We start from the raw sequence: 25001 nt of genomic DNA on the forward strand, positions 1-25001 counted from the left end.
TTAAAAACTTCAAAGATACATATCAAAGCCATCAAATAACTCAAACAAAGGGAACATGTATGAAGGAAAAAAACCCAAAACCTCTTGTATCCAGGATAACAAATACCTGTTCTTCAAAGTATTTAATGAATGCCAGAGCTCACCTTGAAGCTAAAATGAAAATGCCAGATTATTTTGCCACATCTTCGTACAAAACTCATTTTCCCTTGGATTACTGGGGCTTCATTTTGTTCCCCATTTATGTCTTCAAGATTCACCCTGTCACAACTGGTCTTGGTATTAAAGACTGAGGCAAAGAAGGCATTGAGTACCTCAGCTTTTTCCTCATCCTTTGTCACTATGTTTTCCCCTACTAGCAACAAAGGCTGGAGGAAGAACCTCACAGTAAGAGTTCTTTTCACATTCAGTTCTCAAACAAGTTGTAAGTCTAAGGAGTATTTGCCAAACCTCTTAATTTAAAATAAATTTTAACAAACATAGTTTTTCAAGCAGATATCAGCAACATTTGTAACTGAGTTAGAAAAGAGCACTTTATTAAACAAACACACAAAAATTGAATTCAATTTGCTGATATACAATTAATTGTTCCTATACACACAATGTCTCTACTTTTGAATGAGACAGGATTCAATGCATGATGCAAACTGCTTTGCACATAAAAAAAAGTTGGGTGAAACTACTATAGTAGCATATTGTGCTTAAGCTAAACAAGACAAGCATTATTTCCATTGAACTCTACAGAACCCCAGTGACAGTGTGAAGTAACTGGGGAAAGAGTACACATTAACATAAAAATTCTAAGTCCACTGGAGAAAAGCAGCTTTGTGGAAATTGTAAAACCAAACTACAAATACAGAAAGAATTATCTAATAGCGCTATACAGTATAACACAGCAAACATCCTTCTACCCTGAAATACTCAGAGGAGGATATAAATTTGAGTCTGATTTGTTTGATACTGTTAGGGTAGGGGTTTGTGTTGGGTCTTTTTGTTTGTGGGTTAGTTGGTTTGCTTTTTTGGGGGGAGGGCTGTTTGATTTTTGTTTTTAGAAAAAAGGTTATACTATTAATTAGAAAAGAGTACAGTCTGTTCAATACACAGCTTGCCTTCCAAGCAATATCTTAAGCTAAGCATTCCTGTTTTGTTGCAGTATCATTTCAATTCCAGTAAGAAATAAGCTTTCACGTCTCTATGTAATACCAGAAAGGGAATTAAATCATAGTGGATTTACAAAATGAAACTTCAGCCATCAATGTGCCAGTGAAACTACCAAGCAACTGGCCACTATGAAGTGGGAAGGCATCCAGAGGAAAGTTTGCCTCCTCCACCCTTATCAAATACAGAAACACTTAGAAACTAAATTGTTCACATAATAGGAAAACCAAAATCTTCACAGCTGTAGCTATAAGCAACATCTAAAAACTATAGACAAGACAACAGATCCTGAGTCTGGGCAATGGACATGTAGGAGGCACTTTACTGGAAATGTTTGCTTCCAGAGAAGGAATGAATACTACTTGACAGACTACATATGTGATCAACCAAAAGATTTTTTTTTTAAACATGAATCAGTATCAAAATCAGATGTCTTCTGATTCAATTAATAAGCAGATTTCATAACAATTGAATAAAGAAAGTACCATGTTACAGAATAAAGCAAGTATGAATGATATACTACAAAGACTCATCCACAGAACACATACAGACTCTTCTGTCCTGCTTTAGTAGACATTTTTTATAAGGTGATGCAAACTAAATGTGCTTAAAAAACCCAACAACTCATCCTGAATCCATCATACAGACAGCCTTCAAAGACGGTATGAGATACCACTAAAGCCTTTTCCCAGAGCCTTTGTCTTTTCAGTGCTATGAAACAAGGTAATTTGACAACATTCTGTAATTTAAAAATAAATAGAGAAACATCTGTGTACACTGGGCTTAGCTCTGCATCTGCTACCTAGAGGAGATGAGTGAAAAAGGATTTTAGGAAAATCTTCACTGAGCAGTAGACCCAACATAGCTGGGCAGTTTATGAGCTAAACACTTCAAGGAAATACACCATGTCAAAGGTGGTAACAAATGAATCTAAGAAATGGGGGTTGCTGTCTGCATGTAAATGAGCATGGTTATCAAGGGTTGAAAAGAAACAGGAAGTATATTCTAGTCCAAGGCGACATTTAGAAGTCAGTAAGAGTAATTTAAAAAACTAAATCTGTTAGTTAGAAAACCTAATCTGTATGTTAGCATTTGAGGCACAGAGCTGGAAGAAAGCGGGGAAAATCTTTTGTCCCCCTCATCACCCATCCATTGATCTTATCGCCAGCACTGAGCAGTTAGTATGAGAAACTGTTTTTTCTTGCAAAAGAAAGCTAAACAAATAAATAAATAACCCAACCTAGTTTAGTTAAGATTTTTTCACTCAGCACTACAGTAAAAGATGGAAAAGAAAAAATGCCAAAATAATTTCAAATCAATCAGAGGAGTAAAGCATTAATACTACATCATCCACTTCACCTTGATATTCACAAAGAAAAGAGATGAGAGACCAGGAAAGCCAAAGCTTCCAACAATGAAATAATCGCTTTAGTACACAGTTCTAGAAGTTATGCACACAACACGCACGCCTAAAACAATGGAGAGCTCTATTTTAGTTTCCTGTGTGAACTTAATAACAAAAAAATACAAGGGCAACAGAAATACAAACATGGAGGTTCAAGGCAAAAGCAATCCTAATTAAATACACTTGTCAACTACAACATAATTTCAGTACGCAGTTTGTCAATTTTTATCTTTTCAGAACTACTTCTTTAAAGAGACACTCTGCTAACACACCCAAAAAAATCACTTTAAAAAAATCCCTTTATTTTAACTCTCTAGCTACAAAATGTCAATCCCAACAACTCCTTCTAGTGGTTAATAATCCTGCGATAGAGCAAATTTCCTTCCTACTTCATCCAGTAATACCATATTACATAAACTTGAAATCTATCATGGTTACAAACACTAACCCATTTGAGAAAAACAAAGTATTTCAATTGCTTATTTCTAGTTTAGGAACAGTGTGTCTAAGTCAAACTATATGAAATGCAAAGTAGGAGAGAACCTAAGTTTACATTACTAAAAGTACTTTAAATTCTGGCTGCCCTGGAGACAAAGTTAGCTGAAACAAGTTCAGCTGCCATATAATCCACACTCTTCCTCCTGCTCAGACAAAGCTACCAACTGCCAAATGTTATCTAATAATTAGCATATGTAAAGCAAAAGGGCTGGACTATGCCCTCAGTTTATCTCTCCTTAGACAATAGTTTTGAATTAAACCTGCAGCCCGCTCCAACCTTCAAATTCTAAAAAGGTTTGCCAAAGAGAACAAAACAGGCAAAAAACCCCCAAAGAAATCTATTTACAGGTGTATTCTAAATTCCAAAAATGCACAGGAAGAAATTTCTAAACATTCTGTTCTTAAAAAAAAAGTTTAAAATCCTACTTTAAGGAAAGATGAAAATAGAGCCAAAAATCAAAGTCACGTTCTTTGTATCTGGTTCCTAAATGTGATACAGCAATAGCATCAATTCCTAAGTAAGAGAAGTTAAGTAAATATCTGTGAATGGTGATTTGGAGCCAACTGAAAAATAAAGAAAGGCAAAGTAGAAATAGTCTATCTAATCTGTCATTCACCCAAACATAATTAACTGTTATCATCATTAACAATAACAAAGATCACTTTTCTGTAATCTCCAAGAGACAAATGACAAAAGGAAGGATGTCACATACAGAAATGTCTCAACTTCTCTTTTCTTCTAAGCCGTTAGTATATATGCTTAACAAACAGTACATGAAATGGAAATATGTGTCCCCATCCCCCTTGAAAATAACCCCTTCAAAAAATGTTTACAAATTTAGTTTCTATTTTTGAGAAAATTTTGCTGCAGCGGACTTTGATCTTCAGCATTTGATGGCATGTAGCCCTGCCCTTCCTGAAGCTGTCCAAAGCAGTTAATGTCACTGGTCTTAATTATGACCAAAAAAACTTAAAAAATTTCAGGAGTAATGTTTTTCTTTTTATTTGTTCTTAAAGTATTATTTCTTTCCATCCACTTCACTTTCTCTTATTTGCAGTAAGACAAAACAGAGAAACTGTATACAAGTAGACACTAGATGAAGTGGAGGACCTGGGAAAAGTTTGTATTCCTCCTTCCCTCTCCTCACAGGCTGCCATGCAAGACAAAGTACACACTCCATTCACAGGGAAGAATTTGACAAGGCAGCAAATCAGGTTACCAGTCTAAATGGCTGAAATGAGATGGCAAAATAAAAGAAAAAAATTGCAAAAGGAAAAAAAAGCCTAACAGCTAAGAGCTATGAAGTATTTGAATTATATTCACAGCAAATGAATAGCTTTTTAGAGGACCATAAAAGATAATTAAGAGGACTTGTAGGGTTTCTATTTTTGAAACTAGATGCTTCCTCGCCTCTTGCCCCCTCCTCCCCCCTCAACTTTGCAAACAGACAGGGCTCAGAGTGTGCTGGTTAATAACCAGACCAGGTCAGCCTGCAAGAGATTATTTTAAGCTGTCTGCATTTTTTTAGATAGGAGTGGATGTGACAGGCTACCCAAGAGAAGATCAAATATAACAAGAGGTCATCTGTATCATATTATCAATATTTTAAGACTAAAATTTACTGAAAACAAAAGCTTAGGCCTTGCATAGACAGGGTAAAAAATATTACAGCACAGCCAGTTTCACAAAATTCAAAGCTCTCATAGATTTCTTAGACAATCAATTTTGACCCTGAAAAATGCTTCTAAAACCTCATTAAATCTTCTCCCCTCTTAATTAACTGAGCCTGAAAAATATTGTGATGTCTATTGCCCTGCTACCTAAGCTCACTAACCAAGGAATGAACGACCTGAGCATTTTCCCTACAACTTGATTAAGGAAGAGCTGCAGGTGACCTTGACTTCACCTTTTAATTAATGAAATTTAGCAATGTGTTCTAGCATTTTTCTGCTCACAAAATATACATCAGCTTCTTCCCTTTGTCCATGTTCCCAAAATCACACAGAGTCTTTGAGGTAGGAAGAGACCACTGGAGATTTTCTAGCCCAACCCGCTGCTCAGACTGGGTCAGATAGATTAGCTGCTCATGGCTATGTCCAGATAGGTTTTAAATATCTTCAAGGATGGAGACACAACCTCTCCTGAAAACAGTTCCAGAGCCCAACCCCCTCATAGTAGAAGCCTTTTCTTATGTTCAGATGGAATTTCAGGTATTTCAAATTACACTCATGGCCTCTTATCCTGTCACTGGGCACCACTGAAAAGAGCCTGGCTCCATCCTCTTCTCACTCTCCTCCAAGAATTTATACACTGATGAGATCCCCCGATTCTCTAGGCCAAACAGTTCCAGCTCACTCAGCATCTCACTGTATGAAAAATGCTCCAGTCCCTTAACCTTCTCTGTGGCCTGCACTGGATGCTCTCCAATATCTCTTGTACCAGGAAACCCAGAACTGCACACAGTATTCCAGGTGTGGCCTCACCAGTGCTGCCACAAGGACACTTTGCTGGCTCATGTCCTGCTCGCTGTCCTCCCAGACCTCCAAGTCCTTTTCTGCAGGGCTGTTTGCAGGTGGCTGACCTCCAGTACATGTGCTGGCTCTTGGGGTCACTTCTCCCCAGCTGCAGGAACTGGCATTGTCCTTTTTTGAATTAGGAATGTTCTTCTCTGCCCACTCTTCATCTTGTTGAGGTCCCTCTGGATGGCAGCCCAGCAACCTGGGATATCAAACACTCCTCCTGGTTTTGTATCATCAGGAAACTTGCAGAGGGTGTGCTCAGTCCCAGCAACAGGGTCACTGAACAAAGACATAACACAGTGTTGAACCCAGTATCAGTCCCTAGGGTACACCACGGGAGCTAGTGCTGCTGATCACAACCCTCTAAATCTGGCAGTTCAGCCAGCTTTCAGTCTATTTCACTGTCCATCTATCAAGGCCATCTCCCCTCATCCACCAAGCCAGTCATTTCATCATAGAAGGGTATCAGGTGGGTTCAGTAGGATTTTCCGTGCTTCAATTCATGCTCACTACTCCCAGTCATTCATGCATCTGGAAATACCTTCCAAGATGACTTGTCCTATCACCCTCACAGGCACAAGCAAGGCTCATTTGTCTGTACTTCCCCAGACTCTTCGCAGACTTCTCTCCAGTCCTCAGTAACCTATCCAAATTGCATGACCTTTTGAAGAAATTGAATGCTCTCACACTGACATCAGTCAGCTCCATAGGTGCATTCTACCAAGTCCCATGGACTTCTTTATGCTCAGTTTGTTTAAATATTCCTTAATTTCATATCCCTCCACTGAGGGTAAGTCCTCCTTGCTCCACACTGTCTGGGATTTCAGAAGGCCAGTCTTGCCAGGAAAGACTGAAATGGAAACTGTGTTGGACACTTCAGTCTTTTCTGTGTCTGTTGTAGATCCTCTACCTCACTACCAGTGGGCTCACATTTTCCCTAGCATCCTTCCACTCCTTATGTACTTGCAACAGGTTTTTCATTGCCCTTCACATCCTTCACCAACTTTAATTCCAAAATGGTTTTGGCCGTCCCTGAACCGTTTTCAAATTCCCGATTTTTCTCATTTCTCATTTTCCCATGTTGTTCCATGTTCTATTTTTCCAATTTTCTCTGAGAATTCTCTCCTTCACATATGCATAACTCTTTTTTCCAACTTTATCACTTATTCTGCACAGTTCTAACAGTAACCAAAAACAAGCTCAAAGGATTTGTTTTTGACCCATTCTGCAGTTTGTCTTGAAAAGTATTTGCATTAATTCTTAATTATTTCAACTATTTTATTAGAAGTCTTTTTCTGCATGAGGCAGAAACAAAGGATTTCAATTAAGATAATTTACTGTTAAGCTTTCACTTTGTATAAAACAATAATACCAAAGCATTTTACTGAAATAAATTAGATTGCATTACTTAAGGAATCAGGATGGTTTGCATCCTTCCCTCTCTCCCTCCCTCCCTCCCTCCCCCCCACCCAACATCTTCCTTTCAATTCTTTTTATTTGCTTATTAAGGCATTTTTGGGTTTTTTTTACATCTGTTTAGTTAGCACTAGTGGCACATCAGCCTCTTCCTCAAAAAAAAAAAAAATACTACTTTTGCTGAGGGCTAGGGGAAGAAAGTTTAACACTAGCTTTTCCCAATTCTTTTTAAATTAGCCATCTCTTTCCCTTCTAAGACTCATCACCCTTCAGTCAGTTCTTGATGCTTACTATCCTATCCAACCTGCCAATAGCCCCTCTTTTTTCCCCCCATTCCCTCTCCAAAACAGCTAACCCAAAATGCATGTTAGTAAGCTCTTCCATTTTATTAACATGCATGCTATTTTAATTCTTCTTACAGAGGAAATAAAGGATAACAATTTGGAGATTGAAAAAGTGTACTTGAACCATCAAACATCATACAGAATTACTGAATATATTACATTGCTATTGACAAAAATGGTATGTGCCTTTCAGCATTCCTAGCTAGTTATTTTTCACTTAGTGATTAGAGCTAAAATTCCATCATCAGTCCCTCATCCCATCTGGAGTATTGTGTTCTGTATTTCCCCCAGTACAAGAATGACACAGAACTACAGGAGCAAATTCAGAGAAGTGCCACTAAAATGACTGAGGGATTGAAGCATCTTTCACGTGAAGAATGGCTGAGGGGGCTGGGGCTGCTCATCCTGAAGAAGAGAAAGCTCAGAGACAATCTCCCCAATGCCTAACTGGGGGCATGAAAGGCAGCCAGACTCTCCTCATGGGTGTTCAACGCCAGGATAAAGGGAAATAAGACAGGAAACACATGAAACTCCACCTAAACATAGGAAAATGCCCTTTGACTGTAAAAGTCAGACAGCAGAACAGGTTGCCCAGACAGGTTGTGGAGTTTCCAAGCTGGAAGATATTTGAAATCCAGCTGGCCTTGACCTGTAAGCAGGCATGGTTGACTACGTGATCTCGAGAGGTGCCTCTACATTTCAGCAATTCTCTGATTTTTCTAATATAGTTTAGCTTCTCAAAACAATTTTCTTTGCACCAAATGCACACCATGTTTTCTGTGAAAAAGTTAATATCATGTCATACATATATTATCAGGTCAAATTTACTGCTATATATATTTTTGTTTGTATTAGTTTCTGAATATATGGTATGTTTATTCCCAAACTACATTGTCCTATCTATGCCCATATCACAACTACCAACACACATAAACTGTCAATAGATGATGTTTTCATTAACTCACATAAACACATAAGTCTTTAGATGCCAGTTCATTCCCAGATCACAAAAATACTTCCAAAATACCAAGCTATAGAATTGGATTGCTAGCCTCATGTACACATGTCCATGTGGAATAATTATAAATATTATCACAGAAATAGTGCCTCAGTAGCTAGCAGAGTTCAGCCTATCAGTAACTGGGGACAGAGGAATGGGCTTATTCTTAAATTTATTTATTATTATGAAAAGGAAACAGGCTACTGGATGCAAAACTAAGACTAAATGCTGCATTTAGGTTTACTGATTCTATCTCTATGTCATATATTTGGACACATCCTCCCAATGAAAATATCACCCACAAAGCTGATGATGACTTAGGCAAATGTGATAAGTTTATCACTTGAATCTGACATGTGTATATTCTACATGGATGTACACCCTTCAATTTTATTATCTGTTCCTCTGCCTTAAAAGTACATCTACAGTGTAATGTAGGCACCTGTGCAGTTGCCTACAGCTGAACAACCTCATGTAAGTAATTCAGATTCCTTTTAAAATAATTGAAATTGTAAACACTTTTCAAACATTTAATTTTGTGTAATCAATTTTAGAATGCCTCTTAAAGAGAAACTTCAAACGTGATTTACTTTTTAGGGTTACCATTCTTTAATAAATGGTTAATTATTTAACTTGGGAAATAAAACCACTATCAGTTTTCTACAACTAAAATAATTTCCCATCTATCTTCTTATGCCTTAGTTATGATAAGAAAGAGCGAATAAATTTTTATGGTCTACAAAATTACATATTTCAAAGTCCAGATTATCAAACCTGCTAATCAGTACCACTGCTACCATGATTGCAAACTACATCAAAAGAATTATTTTGGCATAAAGGTTTTTTCACGATTATATGGAACAAAATCCAAACCAAGAAAAAAAAATTCTATGTGTATTTATTTCAGGGGTGAGCAAACCAGCAAACCACAAATTTCTCCTCCGAGGTTAAACAGCAATATTCTTTGTGTTAAATACTTTTCAAATTATGAAAGAAAAGCAATGTACCTTAGTAGACATCACTCTTTTTGCAGCATTATTATATTATACCTACTACTACTCTAAACCACCAAAAGAGGACAAATTATATTTTTCAGCTTCTTCCAGATTTCTTTAAACATCTACCATGCATTGGTCAACTTTACAGCCAAAAGATAAAGCAAATGTAATACTAGAAGTGGTTAGCAGACAATTCTAGACTAGAAATAATAGTGTTCTCTTTTACTACATTATCATTATTCAAATGAAGATATTATTGACAACACACAATGCAGAATATGCAACAGTATTTTCCTCTAAGTCTGATTATTTCCAAAGCCAAACACACTGTTTAAATGAAAAGTAGTAGGTAGGATTTTCAGAGATATGTTCTACTCTGCCATTAATAAAGGAAAGCTTCATCAGGTTCAGTAACACAGGAGTCTTGTGATATTATTGTGTATTACAGAACTGACCATTTATTGAAAAAATGGAGTCTCAGATGAGAAAAGGAAAAAAACTATTAACCTGATGTGAGCAAAGGGAGCCACTTAAAATCTGATAAACAACAACACAGATATTGAGCATCCACCTAGTTTAACGGCTGCAGCACACAGAGGGCCGAGGGGCTCAGGTGGCTGAACACAAAGTTCAATCTTTTCTCCTGCTTCAAAGCATGTGGCAAACATGAAAAGGAAGATCAATTATTCAGACTCTCCCAAATCTATGATTCTTTGAATAGGTTGACAAAAAACAATTATCTTACTTCATACAAATCTCTGAATGCATAATGAATTTAAGATAAAACTTTTTAAAATTCTTGTTTCAGAATTTTTTCCTCCTTGAAACAATATGTAGTTGGAAATGAAAGTTAAAAGTTTTACTGGTGTCAGAAATATGATAGAAACAAAACTACTACACTGAATGTCTTCAGATGATAGATTGTGTTCAGCCAACATGAAGTATTTCTAAGCCTCAGCCATATCCTAGAACTAAAACCAATCCAGTTGAGCTAGATCAAGGAGTTAGTAGAGACAGGAATTTGGCTTCTCTGATGCATTACAGAACACAATAATCCTTCTGTATAGTAACAGCTGTATAGTATTGAGTGTACCCTGCACTTCAATATTAATGAGAGGCAATCTGCCAAGTTACAGATTTCAAAAAAAAAGCTGAACTTTCTCTAGAGACAGGTTTTGTTCAGCCTGAAGACAGGGGACACCTTACAGCAGCCTTCCACTAGGCAAAGGGGGTTACAAGAGTGCCAGAGAGGGACGTTATACAAGGGCATGCAGCGATGGGACAAGGGGGAATGACTTCAATCTGAAAGAGGGCAAGTTTAGATTGGATATTAAGAAGAAATCCTTTACTGTGAGGGTGGTGAAACACTGGAACAGGTCGTCCTGAGAAGCTGTGAAAGACCAGGTTGAATGGAGGTAGTGGAAAGTGTCCTGCCTATGACAGGGAGGTTGGAATGAGATGATCTTAAGTCCCTTCCAACCCAAAGCATTCTGTGATTCTTTATTCACTTGTACACTCAGCCACATAAATTATTATCTTAGGGGGTTTTAGGGTGCTTTAGGTATCCCAAGGAAATGCCATCTGTGAGATGTCAAACATCAAGAAAAGAGCACAACTGCATGTTTATTTAAAAGTACTACAAGCATAATAAAAACATATTTGCCATCAGCTAGAAATCTGGCTTACCTTTGGCTAGAAGGTTTCACGAAGGATGCCAACTTCAGTCACTCTTTTTCTGATATCAACAAAATGGAGATACCTGCAAGTCAAATGAGAAAGATTTATTGGTTTTGGTTTTGGGTGAACATGTCCCCTTATGATATTAAGGGATAAGTTAAAAAAAACCTTCAATAAACACTAGTGTAAAATTAAAATCTACTAATTTCTACATGGAAATAAAATATCAAGAACAACTCACTGGCTTTAAAAATCAGCACAGTTTCATATGTATGTGTTGCAACAAAGAATTTAAAGGTGTTATCTGTGCAAGTTCCTGACAATAACTGGAAAAAAACCGTTGCTAGGGCAAAGGGTCATGAGCCAGTAGGTGCTGAACCAACAGACTGTTTCATTATGGCTCTGCTTCAAAGGTTATGATAAAGGGCCCACACCTATTCCTAGAACTGTACTGTAAAATGCAAGTAGCCTAATAATATTTTCAATTACAGGGATGAGGAAAAGTCATGAAGTTCCATAAAATGTTTTGAGAGAAAAGAGTAGTGAGTTGATCCAGAAGGTTTAGAAACATGCTCTGAGATTCTGTGGGATGACTTACAGCCAAGAAATTATCTAACACTGCAAAATTTACATTTGACAATTTTATATTTGCTTCTGAACAAAGGAAAATAAAAGCATATGTAAAATAAAAATATTTTAGCTAGGGCTGTCTGATCGACGTTAGAGAAAGAAATCACAAAACTATCAGCAAGGCGATTTGTCTATTTTATATCAGAGCCAACAAAGTTTCAAAAGGAGTTAGTTTTACCATGATCTCAGACAGTAAAATCTGGCTTGAAAATACACAATGTTATATTCATACTGAAAGAAAGGAAAAAGAACACACACACAGCAGGAACAGATGTTATTTCCTGTACTAAATCACCACCATAGGGACAAAAATAATTCTAATAGGTATTATACAGAATAGCACATACAATGGAAAAGAACACAAAGCCTCAAATTCCTACGTCAGCTGCATATCTAGGTATTATAGACACCAGTAACACAAACAAACAAACAAAAAGCCCATACAGATGGAATGCAGGACAGTTTACTGTTATCCTCATTCTAGGTCTAGTCAAAACTATACAACCCCTTAAGTCTACTTTCACCCGTATGCTCACACTAGCAAAAACAAAAAACCCAACTCCTGGTGCAGTTACAACCTAAAACTTGAGCAACCACCTTGGCCAGTGCAGTTCTCATAGGAAAGCTAAAAAAAGCCCTAAACTCCATCAGTAGTAGTGTTGACCAGCATCATCAGGTAACTAATATGTTTGCCAACAGAAGATACAATTAAAAACCCTCAAGATATCAAACAGAAATTTCTCATTCCTAACCTAAAAATTACACCTGATGAAAATGAATTTCTCAGATAAACCTCAGTCTAGTAAAATCTGAAACTAAAGTCATAGTAAATACTGAAAGTCAAAAGTAAAAACATGAGAAGAAAGCAACTGCAAAAATTAAAACCAATGGTTTTTTTTAGAATGGCTTAGTAATCTGGTCCATTTTCCAATAGAAACTGCTTCCAGTTTTCTTCAAATAAGGTTATGAGAATATTATAATTATTAGCATTATCTTTCTCACAAAAAAAAAGTAATCATATATTCAAATCACTGGAAAAGCAAGCTTCAAAACGCCTGTCTCAAAGACAATTTTTAAATTGTCCATTTATCGGAGGAGAAAGTGGAATCAATTGATCCTCAGAGTAAAGTAGGATTTAGAGGATTATGTTGCTCTTTTGTGAGGCAGCCAAATGGGAAAACATTAGGCCTTGTCCACATACTAATTTTTTTCTTTAATCCAAAGCTCTTAGACAGAACACCGAATCAGGAAAAGAATTTAAGAATTGAAAAGAAAAATGTTATATATTCCAAAAATAACTTATTATTTCACCAGTATTCAAAAGTTTTCTTTATAACATCTTGCCCTCACATTCATTAAGGTCTACAAATGGAAAATAACCGCAAAATTTCAGGTAATGTAGGTTCCTTTAAACTCACATAAAGTAACAAATGACAAATCAGAAATGATGATATGCCTATTTTCTTTCATGTACTTCAAAACTTATTTGTAGTATTGGACATCATAAAGCTGCTGCACAGTAGGTGAGTGTCACAGATCTGTTTGTCCTGGACATCTCTTCTTTTACTGTTCATGGAGTTATATCTGGGTTACTTTATTCTCCAGGATGCAATAATGGATTTCATTTGTTGGTTTCTTAATCTTTATCTGAATGCCCACTGGAATTGAAAACCAATACCTTGTTTCTACGGGAATTGTCACCAAGGAAGTCAAGTTGGCCAAAGAGAAGGCAAAGAAGAGTTCACACTGAAAGATACTGAAATGCAGGCAGAAATAATTTCTGCATAGGAAAGTCAATCCTTGTTAGTAGCCCTGTTTGGCAAAAAGTCAGACATTCCTAACTGTGGTTTGCCATATACTGCACCTAATTTTCAACTGCAAAAAAAGTACTTTTCTGCATGAATATGTAGTATTATTTATGTCCCAATATTTTAATATTTTCTATTCCTATTTCTTTTCTGTTATAGGAAAAGCAGAAAGACAGAATAATATCAGTACAAGCTCTTTAATTTTCCCTGGGCAAGTTTTCTTTCTCTACCCAAAAAGTTTTGTCTATTTAGAAGAAGTTGATTCCAGAAAGAATGGGCAAAGAGGCAGGATCCTCATCGGGAAAGCCTAGTTCCAAGCAGCTTCTTAGTGCTCCAAAACACTGTACAGATGGTCACTGCTGAGATATGCTCCACAGCATGTTCAGTATGTCCAGAATATCAACCTGACACATTCAATCTACCCAGCGAGTCCGATGTACCCTGGACACACTCAATTTACATCGTAGGAGCTGCATTTTTGGTGGGATATCCACGGAAAAAAAATAAATTCCATGAACGACCACAAAGGCTAGCTAATGCCTTGTCGAGTCACTTGTTATCAACTGTGGGATATAGTGACATTGGTGTCTTCAGCACTCCAAACTTTCAAGAAGAAACTTTACACTTCCCTCTACACCTAGACCAAGTCTCATACATGACTGCAGAAGCCCTTTTGGTAAGAAGAGGCTTTGTTTGTTCAAGCCCCTGCCTTGAACAAAGAATTAGAAAAATACAGAGAGAAAGCAAACAAGCAGACTGACAATTCTGGCCCAGAAGAACAGAAATCTAAATACAGGCAGCAAAGGACTCTTTTTCTTCTGTTGGGACAAAGACAGGGCACATTCTCCTTTCACCAAGACATGCCAGAAGATACACCACTCTCAGCTGCCTTTTACAAACGCAGATGCACATACTGCAGCCTTATTTGCCAACCTAGGCTGAAATGCCCAGACATCAAGATTTCTGTGTGAGGAACTGGACCCATCATGCAAGAAAAAACCATAATTTCTTTAACAGCTAATACTGCTATTAAAGCTTTTTGTATTTAAGTACCCCTTTTGAAAAAATGGAATTTCAGTATCTATTAAGCAAACAAGATTTTTTACTTTCTTCTTTTCCATACTTACAACTGCCTTTTCATGATCTTCAAGTACTAAGAATCTTGAACTTAATATATGGAGCAAAAGAAATGACAAAAACTGCTACAGTACATTTCCACTTTCAAGTATGACTAAGTACAAGAACTGCAGATAAAAGTGACAATCAATTACAAGATTTTTCTCTACCTGCTCAATTTTATTGGCAAAGATATTGTCAGTCCTATCATCTTATACACCCAAGGTTTCAAGAAAGCTATATTATTCCATAATACTTCGGCAGAGTTTAGAGTTAAATACCTCATCCACAGTTCTTACTGGTGATAAAGACTCTTGCTGGTGCTACACAAGATAAATGAAAAACAAATAGCTATTCAGAGAAATTATTTTTAAAACACAGGCCAGGCAATCTTATATAAGATTTCCAGGTTCACATCAGAATTTAGAGAATATATTTCATATGTGAAGCAGAACTTTGAAAATATATACACTCTGCAAGTACATTGGAAACCATTACTTCCATGAAAAATCCAATTATGACACTTGTCCAGCAAAGACAACCGTACTTCAAAGAGATCAAAAACAGATGTGCAAAAGTAACTTGAACATCTATCCAAAAGTACAAGTATCAAAATTGCTTGTTTATAAATAAAAGCCATACTGCAAAAGCTCTTAGCGTAGTCTCTCTCTGATCTAGTTCTTACAGTGACCACAGGTTACACTAAGGATTTGGGATCAAACCACAGCACTCCTGCACTGATTTCAGCAAATAATGGGGGCATCTAGCACTTTAAAGGGGCAAGACTCAAGTGATTGCATGTATTTTGCCATGTATTTCCTCTCCAAGTACTAAACTCAATTTAACTACATATAACTTTCCATATTCCCAACCCAATTTAACTACATATAGCTTTCCATATTCCCAACACAATAGACTGATCTCTGTAAAGGTCTTTTCCTTCCTTTCATACAGAAAATATCCTGTAAATAACTTATTTCCCACTCTCTAAGTGACTCCTGTTGTTTACAGGAAGGAAAGGGAACAGAAATCTTGCCATAAAACAGTGAGAGCTAAAAAGTTCTGTTTCACTTCCTACTGTGCAGGTGTTTCATACAAAAAATCTATTTTAATTCTTCATTTTAGGGAGAAAACATGATGCTTCTTTTTGAAATACAGACTGAGAAATAGAAAACAATAAGGTTAAGGAAGTATACTGTGAAACAAAGCAAAGATATACAATAACCATTGCCATAAAACTTGTGAAATCCCTGGCTTTGGACACGACAATTATTTTACACATTGACTTGTAAACTGGGTTTTCCTTCTAAATCCAAAAGTTCTTTCTTAATTTTTTGCTGCCCAGATAAATGTGTAGAGATCAATGTTCCAGATATCTTTGACCAAAAAAAAAATTAAAATCCAAAACAACACAAAAAACAACAATACCAAACTTCTCCCTTATCTGACAAGGTAGTTGATTTTAATACCACTGCTACCCACAATGCCACAATGTCCATTTAACACTCAGAATGGAATTCCCTAGTAACAGATCCTTCTTGAACTCTATATTCTAAACTAAAGGGACAAGGACAATGAAAAATAACTTGTGTTTGTTCAAGATGCATAGCATCTCTGTTTGTACACTTGTTTTGCAGCTTCAGAAATTCCAACATCCACCATAGTAAGAATTACAGTCATCTTTCTAAGAGCTGTAATTCTCTATGGCCCACTGGTGTGTGAAAAACTCAAATTCTAAAAGAAGTCAAGCACATGAGGGCACTAATCATCCTACAGGCCACACATATCACCCAGTTCAAAAGGAAATTGGGAATTTTATTACATAATATCACAGCACACCTATCACAGATGCTGTCACTATATAAAATTATATAAAATATAAAAAATATTATCACAAGGTTATATTTGCCTCTCTGCGGAAGGGATACCTTATTTGATCCAGGCTGGCTGAACCTCACCAGCTACAGGTCAGATTACAGATATTTCCCCATCACAGTTAATGCTGTTCCTAGTTCTACATATCAGTCCCTGTACAGGCAGCAAAGGAGGGATGCCTTCCCAGTGGATGCACTTCCAAACTGTTCTAGCTGAGCTGCACAGGGAACAACATTAATTTATCAGGAAGCACACTGCCCAAACACCCATTTCCTATCTTAAAGCAGCAGTAAGCCAGCTGGAAGGATTGGAGGGGCCCAAGACAGACTGAGGGTCATCAGATAAATCACCACTGTTTCAATCAAAGCACTTCCAGTGAAACATGCAATTACTTGGTGTTTGTTAAAAGCAGCTTTCCATACTTTGTGATCAGTTACCTGGGAAAACAAATTACATCAGGGCACTGTGGATACTTAAAGAAAGATTTGCTAATTAAGCACAATTAATTACACAGCAGCACTAATTTGAAAAGCAGTCTCCATTCATCTTTTGTCTGCTTAAGTCTCAGATTGACTGCTGAGAAGAATTATTTACAGAACCTGCAATTTTGGATGATCCTTTCTCTGAGAAAGATAACAAAGAGCACTGGCTAAGAAACACGTAAGGTGAACAGCAAATGTACACAACTGACACACTCTCTAATATAAGTAGCAGCATAAATAAATCTATCCCTAGGCCATCAGATTTTCCTTACATACACTCAAATGCAACTATAGCTTCATCCTGAATATGACAAAAAATCAACTAACCCTGCTCTGACCTGAAAGAGTTCTGCCACATTTAGAATATAACCCCAGGTAAAGAACATTCCTTATTATGAAAAAAGAAAAGGTAAGCTTGAGATAGGTTTACCTTCTGAACTGACTGTTTAACTGGGAAAGGATCTGTGCTTTACATCAAAGTTATTTTGTCAGAAATGAAAAGAACACCCCACAATGCCCATCATTTCAATAGATGTCTTTTTATTTGAATAAATCTGCAATTAATACAGAATGTATCTTTTAAAAAGGTAATAAACATAGGGCTTGATCTTTATAATTTGTATTTTCAACATGACATTCCACACACTGCTATTCACATATATAATGTGAACATCATCTTCATTCCCACCTTTATTTTTCTCCTATGAAACAATGTTCAGCTCCAGGCATCCTTTTCTCCCTTTGCAATACCTCATTTTGACAGCACAGCAAAAGCATGCAATAAGCAAGATCACAAAGAGAGCACAAAACAATATCCATTCTGACACTACCAAATATCAGGTTTGGACCACTAATTATAGAAAATACAACAGATGAGACAGATTAAATAGTATAGCTATTTTCAGGAACAGGTCAACATTTAGTCCTAATAGTCTTTTGTTCCTTGTTTGGTTGGGGTTTTTTAGGGTTTTTGTTTTGTTTTGTTTTAGGTTTTTTTGGTTTGATTTGTTTTATTTTAAACCTTGCATTATGCCAAACTTAATCACAGAAGAGATAAAGGGCCTAAATGTGAGTAGTCTGGTATAACCACAGCAAAGCTGAGTACCCCACCTCACAATGAAAGAGACAGGGGCTTTTAACTTCCCTGCATTTTCAGAGTACAGCAGTAAGACATGTGCAGTGCTTTTGATATACCTTCTGAACACAAAAAAATAGAAATATCATGAACGTAAGTATGCTGAAAATACTAATGATAAAGGAGAATTATCAGCCTGGAACTGAAGTTACTAAACAAGGCAGAAGTTATTGACTTCATCCACAGAAAAGCAGATTAAAAAAAAAAATCAGTTGGATTATGAGGTAGCACCTGACTATTTCAATTAAAGCTAAGTGGAACACGGCAACTGACTTACAGCAACAGCTTAAAAGTGGGAAAGACACAAAAATTACTCACAAGTCACAAAATGGGTGTGAAAAAACCCCATAACTATATCACAGTGTTGTGAATGCTATTCATAGAAATAGCATGAATACTTTTCTATATTGCTTCCATGGGTCTGCTTAATACTTCTTTTATCTTTGACATTTGTCTGAGGTGGAAAAAATACTTTTTTGTCGTTTTTGAGTAGAAAGCAAGATATTAAGTACTACACAAAAAACCCAAAGCATTTCTTTATCAGTTCTATTTTCATCAAGCATGAAAAGTAAGATGACTTTCAAATACAATCAGTGGAGAGGAATTTTTTATTATAATTTTCTCTCAAAAACAAGAGTAAAGTGACTATCACTTGTAAATGCCTTAATGTCTGTAGGATATGCTTTTTGACAGTGTCACTTGCTTTTTCAAACATACACATGAGCCAGTCATTTTAGAATGAGGCAATAAAAGGGCTAGAGGATGAACAAAAACCTAATCATCTTAAGTTTTGGAGTGACTGAGAGGCACTTCTGGAAGTCATGCAGTCCAATCTTCTGCTCAGAGCAGGACTCTCATCAGAATGGAAATGGTGAGGCCTGGCCAGGTCTTGCTGAGTCTTCAAGATCTCCAGGGATGGAAAATCCAGCCGTATCCCCAGGCCGTCTGTCCTGGGCCTGTACTGGCCTCCTGGCAGTGTGCTTCCTCCCTCTGACCCGAACACACCATACGGGAGTTTGGGGCCAGTCTGGAGACTGTGGAAAAAATCCACCTCTATCCTTTTGTGGAACTACTCTCAAGCAGCTATGGGACACCCTTAGGTTACTCAGGAGCTGCTGCTTTGTCAGAGTGGGCAAGCCTAGCTCTGTCAGCTTCTCCTGCCATCTTGTCTGCTCCAAGCAAGGCCCTTTGACCCCTTCTTGGTGCTCTTCAGTTTCTCAACATCCCTCTTGAAATGCAGGGACCAAAATTAGCTATTTAGCATAAATCAGGATCTTTAACATTTCATCCAGTTCTCCTACTGAAATACCCAGTAATGTAAACAAAGTAGTTTGCAGAATTTGGAAATTAATTCTTCATTCAATTATAGCCTCATAGTGTATTCCTTACACACTGAACCCACGCATTTGATTGAAAATCTTATTCAAAATTCTGGAGTCCTCTTCCAACCTTAACTCTGAAACAGCACTGAAAAGATTGACAATGCCCAGAACTGCATTTGAATGTATCCCATTTCCCTCAGAATATCAGAGGCAAAAATAGCATAACTGGTCATCAAATTCATTCCAAGATTATGAGTCTTAGAGTTTACTACCATTGCTTTTTATAGTCAACACTCATAACATGGTGTTTATGGCCAGATTAAACACAAACAACACAAAATGAAGAGGAATAGACAAGGTAAATATGTCGTATACATCTTTTTGTTAAAATCCTTTCTTCGGATTTTTTCTTCCTGAGAAGCTGAGAGGCTCCAGGAACAAAATGTAAACAATGGTTATCTGCTGCTGTGGAATGCATCAGGTGGATTTTTGATTGGCCCATCTTGGATGTTTATAATTAATGGGCAATCAAGGCTGAGCTATCTCGGACAGAGTCCGAGACAGCTCCTTTTGTTATCATCCTTGTCTATTCTATTCTTAGCTTAGCTAGCCTTCTGAGATGAACCTTTTCCTTCTATTCTTTAGTACAGTTATAATGTAATATATATATCATAAAATAATAAATCAAGCCTTCTGAAATATGGAGTCAGATCTACGTCTCTTCCCTCATCCTGAAAACCCCTGTGACCACTGTCACAGCAAATACACAACAGAAGAGAAAGAATTAACAGAGATCCTTTCAATCTCTACCAAGACCTGAGCTGGTATGTACACTATAACATGCTGTAACAAGAACATTACCTCTCTTAGGTCAAGAGGAGCTAATTTAGAAGCAGCCCAAAACCTTCAGCATTCCAAATAACTTTCATCTATATCCATAGATGAGCAGGATTTGGTGACAGATTTTTGAGTACATGTTTATTCTAATTCCACAGAAGTCAAAGAAAGTTTGCCATAGACTAAAACCATTTCACCCATTAAGTGAACTGGAAAGAACATCTTTTTTGAAGGTTGTAACACCAGATGCTTCAGGATATGGTAGCTGCCTCATATTAAAAAAACTGAGGCCCATTAAAGTGTAAATTTTATGTAACAACTTTGATTTGAATAAACATTTTTGGGAACTTGGAATGGGACTATAGATCTTTACATGCTTTAAAAAATTACAAATTAATTCTTCTTTGATTACTTTTGACTAAGGAAACATTTTCACTACATTCTGGATTCCCATTGCAACTAGAGCCCAATATACTTACACTACAGCCCAGGTAGGGCATACTCTGTTTGCAGGACCAAAAAAAGAAAAAATATTTGTTCACCACCCTTTCACTCATCCAAAATTCCTGAATAAATAATTTATATAATTAATTATAAATAAATAATTTTATAACCTGTTGGGGGGGCAGGGGAAGTTGTTGGTTTTGGTTGAGGTTTTTTGCTTTGTTGTCTTTCTCTTCCTCTCCATCCCCATCCCCCAGGCATTGGTGCAGAGAATCTCCTTCACAAAGCATTTCAAATGTGGGCAATTACAATTACCACCTCTACTGCTATTTCCCAGAACTTTTTTCTTTACTGAATGGCAAAACCAAAGTTAAGTTAAAACTTTAGCTTAGTCTCTGGTCAAGATTACCTCATTTTGATTCCTTTTCCATTTATGTTTGACAGATACTTTTTCTCTTTTATTACAAAAAACCACCAGAGGATTTTGACTGTACAAATTTTCCAGTTTAAATTTGTAAGGTCATTGTTCTTGCAGATGAGACTTCAGCAACTTATTTCAAATATGGCACAGTTTGTACAGTTCTGAACAAAAAACACAGTTTGTATTTCAGACATGCCTAAATATGCCAGCCTGCCAATCAAACCAAAAGTCTCCCAAAGGCACTATTGCACATGAAGAGAGATGAAGAGAGGCATGGATAATAGCATGGTTCCTGTAAAAAATTGCTAAGAGCCAGGTTTGTTTGCTGTACCAGAAATATGTGAAAGCAGTGTTTTTCAGGAATTTTTTTAGATTTTACTGCCTGGGGAAAAAAAATACAACATATCTAAATTATTGAATAATTAGCAGGGATAAAATTTTCACTTCTCCATGTGCCACATATAGTAGTTTTTTCTCCTTCAGTAGGATAGACCCTGGGTTTGTGTATTTAAAATGGCCATCTGCTTCTGAACTTAGACAAATGCACTTAACTGTGGAGCAGTTACAGATATTCAGTATTTGAGAAACGGGAGTAATAGCCACCTATGACAGCAGTGAACAAAGAAAAGTTGGCCAGAAGACAAATCCCCTCCCCATATTTCTACACACAATTACATGGTTTAGATACCAGTACATATCCAAGCAATAAAGAGTGTTAAAAAGGCATTTACACTCTTAAACTTAAAATCCACCAGTTAAGAGTTAACAGATTTCAGCACAATTCCCATATGACGTAAGCTACGTCTAAATAAACCAACAGTAAGCAGATTTTGGACACATTTATTTAAGAAAATCAAAATAAAATATAAAACTAGGAGCCTCATTCAGATAATATCAATATAGTCAAATAATTTTTCTGTAAAAGAAAATTAATTACCACATTTGTACAAAGAGAACAACACATTCTCTCAACATGTGTTTTTTGAGCCACAAATTTTAATTTTTCCCCCCCAAACACTAGTTACAGTAGCTCTCATTTGAGGTTCACACTCCTAGTCCATGCATAGGAGATAATGAAAATTAAAATAATGAATGCTGTTTGACTGGAACCTAAAAAGACACCAAGTTTCTTGCTGTCTTTTATACCCAAATATATACAGAGATCTCATTTGAGAAAGACAGCAAGGCTCTGCACCTTCGTGCATTCTGCCATCTAGTAAAGGCTGAGCACAGCTTTGGCACTGGGCCATGCCACATCTGCCTAAAAACCAAGCCTCCCTCATTCACCCAGCACATTGGCCTGCTATGCTGTTGTGGGCACAGGCTTTTGGTCCTTTTAAAAAGTTCAGTAAATCAGAGGAATTTAACCTAACTTGAAACAAACTTTCAAGGCTGTTAAGTTCTAGAAACATATCCTTTATCTCAGCCGTTGAATCAAAACTAAACAAAGCTTTTTATTATGAAGCTTCAATTGCTCCTAGGAAGAAGACTGGAGTAAAATATTGATTTACAAGTATTTTGAAAATTGTTTGCCACCACACAGTTTTATCTCAATAAAAATTATATATTTATATAACAATTTATACCCATTAAGGTTGTATGATTTATTTCATGCTGAAAAAAGCAATAAAATGAATGAGTAATAAAAATCTGCAGCCAAACAGTGTAACATTTCTACCAGGAATAGACATCTAGAAATAAAAAAAAATAAAAATCTAAATCATAAACATCACAGACCAAGGATCAACTGTCTCCTTCTGCTGACTTATAAACCCAATATCAACAACAGAAGTCTCACCAGTGCCACTGTGTTTCAGACCTGAGAGTTTTGCTTCTTTTGCCCACTTGGAACAGACAATGAAACAGTCACTCATAGTTATGCCTTATTTCTTTTTCTACATTTCAGATGTGTGCACCCAAACATACACACCCAAGCCACTCACCCCTCTCACATGTGGCAAAGATTTCCCTACTCCCCAACCCAAGATCATCACTGTTATTTTATTTCTTTTCATGCTCAAGAAAACTGTTCAATTGCAGTACACACACTTTGCCTCTATCACAAATATCCTAAATATCACCCAGCATGTCTTCCCCCTTCCCACTAAGGGACAGTATTTCTTGTTTCAATCATGATTATCACCTGTAAGATTTTTAGGCAGCTCACGCTTTTAAGAAAAATCAGGTACACAACTGCTTTCTGCAGAAAACCAAAGTCTTTTCAAGTTAACCTATATTTAAGAAGTATAGGCAAAAAGAAACAAAGAAACAAAAGGAACATAAAATACCATCTAATATACTTTGGATATGAAGAGAGCAGAATATTTTTGCTTGACAATTTTTTTATTCCCTGCCACATGAGAAAAACACTATCTAGTTAATTGCTGAAACAAACATACTTTGAAAACTGACCATGAACTTAGAAAACACAGAAAGGTCAGAATTCTAGACCTTGGCACTCCAGTGGGACAAATGGTCAGTAATCTTGCAGGCCTCAGACTCTGCTTTAGATAAAAATCAGACTAAGACAGTGGGAGTAAGCCCAGGCACAGGCTTTGTCCCCTTTGTACTGAAAGTGACAGCTGAAAAGAATCTGTATCAGCCAAGCAGGGCAGTGACAGTTCTGTACAAAGAGAGACTCACTTTGCAAGTTTTTCATTTTTCTCGTATATCCCTCTATCACAAAAGACAGTGTTAAGTTTCAGACACATTTTTTTGTTCTGTGAAGGCTGTAAGGTTCAGGCATTGAGAGTAGTTACTCACTTGTGGACTACTAGACAAACAGACCATCATTTTGTTACAGACTGCTCACAATATAATAATGGAAAATTAGTCTTGGAAAAAAATATAGAGAAACGACATACAAAGCAAGCTTGTGGTATGCTTAGTATAAATCCCAAATTATAAAAAAATTCTACTTCAAAATATCAATGATCATAAAATCCAGAGCTGCACTCCCATCTGTAATTATCATAGAACAGTCAGGAAAGAACTGAATTACATTCTTTTGATACAAGAAAAAAAACCCCAAACCCACCACCTAAATTCATCCAATCTAGTGCTTAATGTATAACAACGAAGCTTGAAGTGATTTATTTTCTTTCAGATGAACAATTCTTTTAAGCTAACAAAAATTGAGAGCATTTTGTACAAATTACTACTAACATTTTCATATTTCCCATGTGTTTTCATTCACTTGGTCTTCTCACTCTCCCTCAAGAGCACCTTGAAAGAACAAATACCCATTTATTCTGCAGCCCATCAGTTTGTGGAGAGAAACTGTTGTTAATATATTAACTTCCCAGAAAACACTGCTATACACCTCATTGCCTCTTAAACATTAATGTTATCAACTCTTCTAATAAGATAATGGCATCTTTATTAACTTAGTTTCTCTATGCACTTGTAGAGTGGAAGTTCTACAAATTGTTCATCTTTGATTACAAAGATAATATTAAAACATACCAGTGGCTATGGTAGTCACATAAAAGAGAAGAAAAAAAGAAAAGTGAAGCTATTTCTGTCAAGGATATCAGAGTTATCATTAAATTTATGAACAACTTCCAGAGTATACATACCAACTGTATGTTTCAGGCAAGATGTTAAAACAAGAAAAAAACTATGATTCTACATGAGACAAAATTTTTCTGTCAAATTATTTAAAATATTGATGACATAGAAGCTCAAGAGGCTTTCATTGCCACCAAACCCAAACATCACATAGTTGATTCATTTTATTACTTCATCTGTATGATAAAAGGTGCTAGTCCTATTGGTATTAAAGAGGGGAAAAAAATAAAAAGGACAAGATTTGTCTCCTGAAAAGTATTTGGGCATTTGAAGTCCATTAAATAAACAACCTGTCTCCAGCCCCCTCCTCCACCGCCACCTTTGTGAACCATATACAGAATTTCTAGT

General features: G+C 36.6%; 1 protein-coding gene across 5 annotated transcripts in view; it reads right to left on the bottom strand.

Moving 5' to 3' along the window:
• SIPA1L2 (signal induced proliferation associated 1 like 2) overlaps positions 1 to 25001 on the bottom strand; it is a 125191-nt gene that overhangs the window by 87215 nt on the left and 12975 nt on the right. For all 5 annotated transcript variants that reach the window (XM_030945096.1, XM_030945095.1, XM_030945091.1 and 2 more), the window contains exon 2: positions 11023 to 11095. The gene's annotated coding sequence lies outside the window, so the exon portion shown is untranslated. The remainder of the gene's footprint in view (positions 1 to 11022; positions 11096 to 25001) is intronic.

This window comes from Camarhynchus parvulus, chromosome 3, assembly GCF_901933205.1.
Source record: "Camarhynchus parvulus chromosome 3, STF_HiC, whole genome shotgun sequence".
In the NCBI taxonomy this organism is placed as follows: domain Eukaryota; kingdom Metazoa; phylum Chordata; class Aves; order Passeriformes; family Thraupidae; genus Camarhynchus; species Camarhynchus parvulus.